The 10,673-nt window shown below is 43.9% G+C and overlaps 1 long non-coding RNA gene across 1 annotated transcript; it reads right to left on the bottom strand.

Moving 5' to 3' along the window:
• Positions 1-1,633: 1,633 nt before the first annotated feature.
• Positions 1,634-5,965, bottom strand: LOC132209093 (uncharacterized). The gene is made up of 3 exons (XR_009445195.1): positions 5,941-5,965; positions 5,256-5,329; positions 1,634-3,554 (listed from the first exon to the last, which is right to left on the bottom strand). It is a non-coding gene; the product is annotated as an uncharacterized LOC132209093 (long non-coding RNA).
• Between the last annotated feature and the right edge of the window lie 4,708 nt (positions 5,966-10,673).

The raw sequence follows: 10,673 nt of genomic DNA, 5'->3' as shown, positions 1-10,673 counted from the left end.
GGAGAGGAGAGTATAGGTGGGGAGGTAGGGAGGGGATAGGTCAGTCCAGGGAAGACGGACAGGTCAAGGAGGTGGGATGAGGTTAGTAGGTAGCTGGGGGTGCGGCTTGGGGTGAGAGGAAGGGATGGGTGAGAGGAAGAACCGGTTAGGGAGGCAGAGACAGGTTGAACTGGTTTTGGGATGCAGTGGGTGGGGGTGAAGAGCTGGGCTGGTTGTGTGGTGCAGTCGGAGGAGGAGACGAACTGGGCTGGTTTAGGGATGCAGTAGGGGAAGGGGAGATTTTGAAACTGGTGAAGTGCCATGCAAGAAGACCTGTTTGGTTGATTCATCAGTATGACACTTAATTTTTAGGCATGCCTGGCGACGTTCCTGATCGTTAATCATTCCTTTGTCTGTCCAACAGTTCTTCTCTATATTTGGGCTCCAGCCCCTCCTATCATTTACTCATTACCGCCACCCCCCGCCATTCCACACTCTACATACAAATTCTTATTTTCTGAGCTACATTCAGTTCTGAGAGTCACTCGAACTGAAATGTTCTCTGACTTCGCTGCACAGATGTTGCCAACCTGGTGAGCCATTCCAGCATTTGTTTTTGTCACTGTTTGTTTCTTGGTGTCAGTAAGTTAAAAAAAAAAGACTCTGGTTATTTGTGAATTCTCTGGTATCTCAGCAGGTGGGATGACTGAGTAAACACTTGCCCTCAAATAGGTCAAGTGAATGGTCTGATTCCAGTGTGAGATTGAGTTAATGCTTTCCCACGTTCACAACAGATGAATGGACTCTCTCCAGTGTGAATTTGCTGGTCTCTCATTGGGAGGAATGACGGAATGAATACCTTCCCACACACAGAGCAAGTGAACAGTTTCTCCCCAATATGACTTGTTATAGAGAAAGGAAGGTTAAATGAAAGAAAGTCCCTCGTATTCACTGTATAAGTAAAAAGTAAACATTTATTTTTTAATAAAAATAATAGTGAACAAAATGAAACAATTACAAGCAAACTGAACAATTTCCAATAACTACTAACTATTCCCTAAATGGACTAAGTTCTACTGGTATGCTATTCCAATAAACATAAGTCCCACTTATATAATCCAAGTAGTAAGACAAGAAAATAAAATCTTAGTCTCTCAAAGTCTACGCGCTTTATTTCTGCTGCTCTCACGTCATAAATGCCTTTATTCCACGGATCCGGGTGTCAGGGATGTTTTCTCTGTGAAGTACTTTGTGAGGGCTCTTAACTAGAAATACCATGGTGACTTTTATGGATACAGGTGCTTTCTTAGAGACCTCAGTGATTGCTTGTGAGAGATAGATGATTACTTCTCAGATGACCATTCATTCTCACACTGATTTTCAAAATCTCTCTTTATCTACTGGGATGACATGTCAATTTTATTACAATAGCATTCATGCTAAACTATCAAAACCACCAGGTTTAAATTCAATTGTCTTTGAATTGCTAATGCTTGGATGAGACAAATTGGCTGATTCCAGCTCATTGCCAAAACACCAAAACAAGGTTTCCGTTCACACAGCCAATTGATACGTGTTTCAATTTTAGAACGGGCTGTACACCTTCAGCTATATGCAGACACTTTTTTTTTCTCTCTCAGTATAAATCCCTAGGCTTAGAAAAGCACTATCCCTTAAAGGTACCATACAATCTTGTCCCTGATTGTTATTTTACAAACAAATTCTCGCTTCCTGCCTTCCAATTCACGATTACTCAACACAATTTTTTAACAGACTGAGTTGGTGAGCTTTCAGCTGTGATGATTCTTTTAAAAAAAGACTTCCCACATTTCCACACTGTCTCTAATATGACTGCTCTGGTGTTTTGACCTTTTAGATGAATCTTCACAGACACTTCCACACAGAGAGAAAGTGTGTTCCTCTCCAGTATGAGTGGTATTTTTTTCTTCAATGTTCAAAACGTTTTGACAATTTGGTTATGATGAAGAGAGTGGCTGTCAGATCTGGATATGGTTTCATCTGCACCTCAAGTTGCAAATCAATCTTTCAAAACAGGAAAAGAAAGGAGAAAAGAGAAGATACGCAGGTTGTTAAATTGAGAGAAATTAATCTGGACAATTGTGAAGTCAAGACTTGGGAGAAAAATTACCACATAAAATAGTTGACTACCGTTAAAATCAGTCACTGTTTGCAGTGAACTACTGAGGTTGGAGATTTGCAAGTGAAGGACCTTTATCCTCAAACAATTTCATCCCTTGAATCCTCAGAACTAAGAACAGATGCAGAAAGAAAGTGCGGTAAGTACTCAGCAATCCTGGCAGCATCTGAAATTGTCCTTTTCCATCGATTAATAACCTCAATAATTGGCCTCAAGTTCTGTAGTTCCCGCTTCAAACATCTCTGACTCTCTCCTTTTCAAAATTGCCCTTCAAGCTGATACATTTTGCAACACTCTTGATCATCAGTATTATGTCTCTTTGTGATAAATCTTGTAATATAATATCTCTGAAATTCTAGTGAACATTTCATTATAGTGATAATGCAACACAAATGTCAATTGTGTTTCTTGACTTCTACAACTATCTGTGTTCATTCCTCATCTCAGCGTGAGAATTCTCAGAAAGAAAGCATAGGGATTCTCGTGGTTCACATGGTCCACTCCTACTTGCTCAACAGACTGCTGCGGTTTGGCAATATTTCCTGTTTGACACTACTTAAATTTGTTCACATCCAAGAATGGAGTTTTATGTAAAAACAACTGGAGGGGCAAAATGGATTTAGCGGTTCTCTATGAATTTTAAAAAATGTTACAACAAATGCATAAGTAACACTGATAAGACATTGACCTTTTAAAAATTCGAGGGCTCACCATAGCCACCTACACGTACAATACGAGGATGTGGAGATAAGAGTTTAGAAACGGTCACCAACAGAGCTCCAGTAAAAGAGCCACAACAGGAGGATGAAGAGGAGCAGAGAAGGTGCCTGCTCCGATATCGCCCATGATCTGCTCCTTGAAACATTCCAACCCGGCCAAGTTGACACAGCTGACTATCAGCTGGCAGCTTCGTGAAGCTGGACCCAGTCCCGCCAAAGAGTGGGACAGACCAAGATGAACCTCTGTAATCTGTAAGGGTTGAGGGTGAGGGCGGTGATGGATGATCTCCTGCCCTGTTTTGCATCTCAACTTGTTCCTCCATAACCATCCCATAGCCTTGTAAACGCAGATTGTAGATAGTTGATGGACCTTGGTGTGCCTCATTACTGTGGCAGATATGGTGCAGAACAGCACCTTTCTGTTCTGTACTCATTCTCTGAATCCATCCCAGGTCTTTATCCCATTTCTCCATTCGCAGTGATTTATACATTGTGCTGTTATTCCTGGCTCTCACTTTATCCTCGTCACTCCTTTCCATTTCTCTGGTAATGGTGGAAACTTCAAAAATTGGAGTAAGAATCATCCACTCATCCTTTCTTGCCTGTTCTGATCTTCAAATTAATCACGGCTGATCATCCAGCTCAGGGACCCCACATCATTTTATCTCTTTGGCCCTCAGAACTATATCGAACTCCTCCTGGAAAACAGTGAATGTATTTGACTCAGCCACTTCCTTTGCAAAGAATTCCACATGTTCGCCACTCTGTGAGTTAAAAGAAAATCATCTCTATTCAGCCTAAATGGTTTTCATTTGATTCTTTTCTTTATGCTTCTCACTGATTGTCTTTACTTTGCATTTCAGATTTCTGGCGACATTTCATACTTCATCTGGACACTTTTAAACAAAAAAATCTCTTTACTTCTCCACCACAACACCCTCTGATATCGCAACATGAGCCCTTTTGTCAGTGAATGTTTCCCGTGCTTCACCCACTCATTCTGTCACCCCCACCCTTCCCCACTGGTCAGAAAGTTCACCTGATTTCTGTCCCCACAGACATGACTGGATTCAGGGTCCACACGTCCAGAGCCACGAAAGAGACACCTCGACCCATTGAGTTTGTCCCAGTCAAAACAACAAGAGACTAACTGCTCTAATCCCTTTTCCAGCACCTGGCCCATTCCCAATATTTTGGCATTGCAAGTACTTATCTAAATACATCATAAGTTTTCTGAGGATTTCTGCACGTACCACACTTACAGGCAGTGAGTTCCATTTTCCCACTATATTTTGGGTGAAAAAAATCTCCAATTCCTGCTAAACTTTCAGTCCTTTACTTTGGTTCATGCCCCCGGTCACTGATCCATCCAACAAGGGGAATTATGTATGATGCCTCTTCCTTCTATGTCCCTCATCATTTCTACATACCTCAAAAATGTTCTCGCTCACCCCAGACTTTGCGGGCTGTGTGCTTCCCTGCTGATGGAGAGAAAATAGATTCTCCCCTGCCAGAAATTCTGGGGTGGAGTTCCTGCTATTTCCATCAAATACTTTCTGCACACCCAAATCAATGCTGAAGTAGACCCTGGTCCCTCATTCACGAGAGGCCCCAGAGCCTGCATTCTGGGAGTGGGAATGGGAGAAAGATCGAGAAAAATGGGGAATGAAAACATGTAACACTAGCAGAGAACTGAAACCCATCAACACTACTAGTATAGGGCCAGAAAACTCAGAAACACTCACCAATTCGAAACCCCATGGTTGATATCCCTACATGCCTGTCACTCACACCCGAATTCACGCCCATTTCAGAGCAAACTTCCATCTCACAGCTTCCTGGTCGTTAACCCATCCAGGCACAGGAGTGGGATAGTTCAAGGTGAGTAACTCAGTACCTCACTGTAGGTCATCTTTCTCTGACCCAATGATGTATTTTTTTTTTCCCATTGCTCCCTTCCCAGTGATTCCAACCTCCTGCAGTTGTCCGTGTCTCCCAGTTTAATGAAGCAATTTCCTTCCCATTCCTCTGGCGATTTCGTTGGGGGCTTAGTGGCGGGGTGCATCAGACTATGTCCTGATTTGCTGATTGTCACTCAAGTTCACTATTTGTCTTTTAGATTTAAACCATTGGCTGTGTTTTTCAGTTCTCTCATCCCAACAGATGGCCGAAATCATTCAATTCATGTGCAATTTATAGCCTACTCAGAAACTGTGATTAATTTTCGAGCTCTTTCTCAGTTGGGAGAAGATTCAGATGTAGTTGCAATGTAACCACCTCCCCGATTCAATCACAATCCTTGGTACTAATAGGAAATCCTCAGTAAACATCAATGGAAACGGTGTGGAGGGTAGAAGACAGATGGAGAACAGGCATAATGCAAAATAATTTTTAAAAACCTGAAGAATTTTGGATGGTGTGTATCAGGAGCAAAAACAAAAGTTGCTGGAATAGTCAGCAAGCCTGACAGCATCTGTGAGGAAGAAAAAGAAATCAGAATTAATGCTTCAGGTCCAGTGACGCTGCCATAAAAATCTAAAGAACTGTGGATGCCATAAATCAGGAACAAAAACAGAATTTGCCGGAAAACCTCAGCAAGTTTGGCAACATCTGTGAAGAAGAGTCAGAGTTAACGTTTCACATCTGTTGACCAGAGAAAGGGTCAGTATGGATGGACAATGCTTTTCAAAATGTGAAATATCTAAGTGGATTGGTATGTGTCTCACTGTCTGGGAAAGAAGTCCAGAAAAACAAAAACAAACATTTCTCTTGCATTAATCCTCCCCTCCCAAGCAAGAAAGGCTGCGCTTGCGTTCCACTGCAGGTTGCCACCTATAAATATGGCGATCCGGCATGAGTCGCGAAAATCATTGCCCCTAATAAAGATGGTGGCAATTACCTCTGCCCATCGCAGCCTTTTTCCGTTTGCTGCAAAACACGGGGCCGGCATGTTAAAATTTGTTTTCTGACATGCATCAACGGCTATTAAAGCCTCTCAGTCAAAACCGAAAGTATTTCCCTCCCGTTTTGTTTTTGCAGCTTTCCTTTTTATCCCGTGTACTGTACTTTCGGCAAGCAGCTCACCTTCAGTCGCAGAGATATTGCGTCTCCGGACAAAGGCGATCACGTGATTTTCACACAGACAAACATCTCACTCGCTCTGATTGGCTGGAGCACAGGCCGCTTCCATTGGCCCCGCCCCGTGCTCCGATTGAACCAAAGCTGACATCGCTCGCAGAGAGACAGCAATAGCTGCGGGTGCTGGAGTCAAGGATGACACAGTGTGAAGCTGGAGGAACACACCGAGCCAGGCACCATCAGAGGAGCAGGAAAGTTGATGGTTCAGGACCTTTCTTCAGAAGTGGGGGAGGGGATGGGAGCTGAGACATAAACAGAGTCGGGGCTGGGGAAAGTAGGTGGGAAGGTGATAGGTGAGTGCAGGTCGTCAGTGGTGAAGATTTTTCCTGCTGTTCATCAGCTCTGTGAGTGATGGTCAGGGTTCATCCCGAGATGGGGAAAAAATGGGCCACTCCTGATTCTCCTAATGTAAGGCAAAACAACAGCTTGTATTTTATGGAAACTTTTACTCTGTCATTCTCCTCGATGTTTTGGCAGTTTCAGAGACTCGAATAGAGCAGGGTCAGGACAGGATGTTGCAAGTTTCAGGGTTTAGATCTTTCATTTCGGTCAGGGAAGGTGGTAAAAGAGGGGGAGGTGTGGCTTTGTTAGCCAAGGACAGTACAACGGTGGCTGAAAGAACTTTTGATGAGGTGGTATGGGCTGAGATCAGAAACAGGAGAGGAGAGGTCACACAGCTGGGAGTTTTTTATAGGCCCCCACAAAGTTCCAGGGATGTGGAGGAGCGGATTGGCAAAATGATTCTGGGCAGGAGTGAAAAGAACAGGGTAGTCATTATGGCAGACATTAACTTCCCTAACATTGAATGGAAATGCTATAACTCAAGTATGTCGGATGCATCAGTTTTTGTCCAATGCGTGCAGGAGGGTTTCCTGACTCGGTATGTCGAAGGGCCGACAAGAGGGGAGGCCACACTGGATCTGGTACTTGGTAATGAACCAGGCCAGGTGTTTGATTTATTGGTAGGTGAGCACTTTGGAGAGAGTGACCATAATTCGGTTATGTTTACTTTAGCAATGGAAAGGGTTAGGAATATGCCACAGGGCAAGAGTTATAGATGGGGGAAGGGCAATTATAATGCGATTAGGCAAGACTTAGGAGGCATAGAATGGGTTAGCAAAATGCAAGGGAAGGGGACAATCGAAACGTGGAGCCGGTTTAAGGAACAGATATTGCGTGTCCTTGATAGGTATGTCCCTGTCAGGCAGGGAGGAAGCGATTGAGATAAGGGAACTGTGGTTTACGAAAGAAATTGTATCTCTTGTTAAGCGGAAGAGGGAGGCATATGTGACGATGAGACAAGATGATTCAGATGAGGCGATGGAGAGTTACAGATTAGCGAGGAAGGATTTAAAGAGAGAGTTAAGAAGAGCAAGGAAGGGACAAGAGCAGACATTGGCAGGTAGAATAAAGGAGAACCCTAAAGCATTCTATAGGTATGTGACGAATGAGATGATGTCTCTGGTAGAAATAGGGCCAGTTAAAGACAGAAGTGGGAAGTTGTGTGTGGACCCTGTGGAGATCGGAGAGGTGCTAAATGATTATTTCTCATCTGTTTTCACTGAGGAACAGGAGAATATTGTAGAGGAGATGACTGAGTTACGGGCTACTAGAATTGAAAGGATTAAGGTTAGTAAGGAGGAGGTGTGATCAATTCTAGAAGGTGTGAAGTAGATAAATCCCCTGGGCCAGATGGGGTTTTTCCGAGGATTGTCTGGGAAGCCAGGGAGGAGGTGGCGGAGTCTTTGGCCTTGATCTTTGAGTCCTCATTGTCTACAGGTTCAGTACCAGAGGTCTGGAGGATTGCAAATGTTGTGCCCTTGTTCAAGAAGGGCAGTGGGGCTGACCCAGGTAATTGTAGACCTGTGAGCCTTACATCTGTTGGAGGAAAAATTTTGGGAAGGATTATAAGAGATAGGATTTATTATCATCTAGCAAGCAACAGTTTGATTGGAGATAGTCAGCATGGATTCGTCAAGGGCAGGTTGTGACTCCCAAACCTCATTGAGTTTTTTGAGAAGGTGACCAAGCATGTGGATGAGGGAAGGGCAGTTGACGTGGTGTACATGGACTTCAGTAAAGCCTTTGATAAGGCTCCACATGGTAGGCTATTGAAGAGAATACAGAGACATGGGATTGAGGGAGAATTAGCAGTTTGGATGAGAAACTGGCTTTCTGTAAGAAGGCAACGAGTGGTGGTTGATGGAAAATATTCAGCCTGGAGTCCAGTTACTAGTGGTGTGCCTCAAGGATTTGTTTTGGGACCACTGCTGTTTGTCATTTTTATAAATGGCTTGGATGCAAGCATAGGTGGATGGGTTAGTAAATTTGCAGATGACACTAAAGTCAGTGGAGTGGTGGACAGTGTGGAAGAATGTTGCAGGTTGCAGGGAGACTTGGATAAACTGCAGAATTGGGCTGGAAGGTGGCAAATGGAGTTTAATATGGATTAAATGTGAAGTGATTCACTTTGGCAGGAATAATAGGAAGGCAGAATACCAGGTCAATGGAAAGATTCTTGGTAGTGTGGCTGTGCAGAGGGATCTTGGTGCCCATGTACATAGATCCCTGAAAGTTGCCACCCAGGTTGATAGTGCTGTTAAGAAGGCTTACGGTGTGTTAGGTTTTATTGGTAGAGGGACTGAGTTCCGGAGCCATGATGTCATGCTGCAACTGTAGAAAATGCTAGTGTGGCCTTGTTTCGAATATTGCGTGCAGTTCTGGTCGCCCCATTACAGGAAGGATGTGGAAGCATTGGAAAAGGTGCAGAGGAGATTTACCAGGATGTTGCCTGGTCTAGAGCGTAGGCCCTATGAAGAAAGGCTGAGGGACTTGGGTCTGTTCTCTCATTGGAGAGAAGGAGGCTCAGAGGGGATTTAATAGAGGCATACAAGATGTTCAGAGGATTAAATAGGGTGGACAGTGAGAGCCTTTTTCTGAGGATGATGACTTCAGCTTGTACAAGGGGACATAGCTACAAATTGAGGGGTGATAGATTTAAGACAGATGTCAGAGACAGGTTCTTTACTCAGAGAGTGGTAAGGGCGTGGAACACCCTGCCTGCCAGTGTAGTTAACTCAGCCACATTAGTGGCATTTAAACAGTCCTTGGATAAGCACATGGATAATGATGGGATAGTGTAGGGCAAGGGGCTTAGATTAGTTCACAGGTCGGCACAACATCGAGGGCCGAAAGGTCTGTTCTGTGCTGTATTGTTCTATGTTCTATGTTCGAGGTGCTTCACAGATGAGCAAAACATGGCTTAAAGATATCAATTTTACGATGTATCATAAAGAACGAGAGAGAGGTTTAGGGAGGAAATTCCATAGCTTGGGTCGTCTGCAGCTCCAACCCTGGAGTGTTGTAAGTTGGGTGGGTCAGAAAAATGTCTGGATAGGGGAATTGCAGGAGTGCAATAAACACATTTGGCCTTAAGGATGGCAAAGGTTTCAGAGACTGTCATTGGAGACTACGGTTGTCGCATGGAGCTTAAGGCATTACACTGCACTCAATCCATTACAAGTCATGACTACAGAGGTACAAAAGATTTCTGATGCCCTAATCAGGCTGATCAATATTTGTATCGATGGGCTTGCAAAATGTCAGTAATCACCTCTACCTCAGAGTCATGGTATTGTTGGGATGCTGCTACAGAAGAGGAGACAGGGAGCAAGGAATGTCACATAAAACTCTCTCCTCTTCTTACTATTTTCACTGCAAAACCAAGGGAGCACCTAACATAACACTTCTGTCTCCCGTCACAACACTTTGCCCCACAATAATGGTGGCTGCCCCTGCACAAGTAGAAGTGGGAGTCTTTTCCAGGACCATGTGGTGCCCTGAAACTCTGAGTGAAGACCAAAAGCATCCGAGCAGTGAGAGCAAAGATTTGAGAAGACTGTCTGCGCCTTTGCTGAAACTTATAGGAGCACCAGGTCAAAGCAATAGGAAGTATGTGGAACACAAACCGGAATTGATTAAGTGTGCATCTGTACAAATTTGGACAGGCCGGGGGTGTGGGACGCTTGACAAAATTTTCAGTTTCCTTTTTGAATAGTCACCTGAAATGCCTTTTTGGAACCACTTCTAACCCTTATCCATGCTGAGATCTGGAGGGCTAGGTCACTCTTGCTCTGGTTTCATCCTGCAATTTTATGAAGTCAGCAACAAGATGAGTTTCAACATTGACTTTGAAGATTATTAAAAGCTAACATTGATTGCCATTAGGATGTTTTGATTTTGATTTATGTTGTCTCATGTACTAAAGTACAGTGAAGTGTTTTTGAGAGCGGTGCAGGCAGATCATAGTAAACATTGATTTACAGATCAAAGTGTGCTTCGACAGAGCAAGGCATGCAAGGTTATGCCTGCACAGGAGGTGTGCAAAGCACGATCAACACTATTTAGAGTTACAGAGTCCATTCATCAGTCTAATAATGGCAGAGAAGAAGCTGTTCTTGAACCCCTTGATGGGTGTGTTCAATCTTCTGCCCAATGGAAGAAGTTGGATGAGAGCATTACCGAGATGGGACGGGTCATTGATGATGTTGGCAGCCTTTCTGCAGCAAAGAGAAGTGTAAATGAAGTCCATGGCTGTTGCCGTTGTGGCCTCCTCTACATTGGGGAAACCAAGCGGAGGCTTGAAGACTGCTTTTCAGAACACCTACGCTCGGTTCACA

This window comes from Stegostoma tigrinum, unplaced genomic scaffold (genome assembly GCF_030684315.1).
Source record: "Stegostoma tigrinum isolate sSteTig4 unplaced genomic scaffold, sSteTig4.hap1 scaffold_66, whole genome shotgun sequence".
Taxonomy (NCBI): Eukaryota; Metazoa; Chordata; class Chondrichthyes; order Orectolobiformes; family Stegostomatidae; genus Stegostoma; species Stegostoma tigrinum.
The sequence above is the reverse complement of the archived record's forward strand: the minus strand, read 5'-3'. Positions and strand labels throughout refer to the sequence as shown.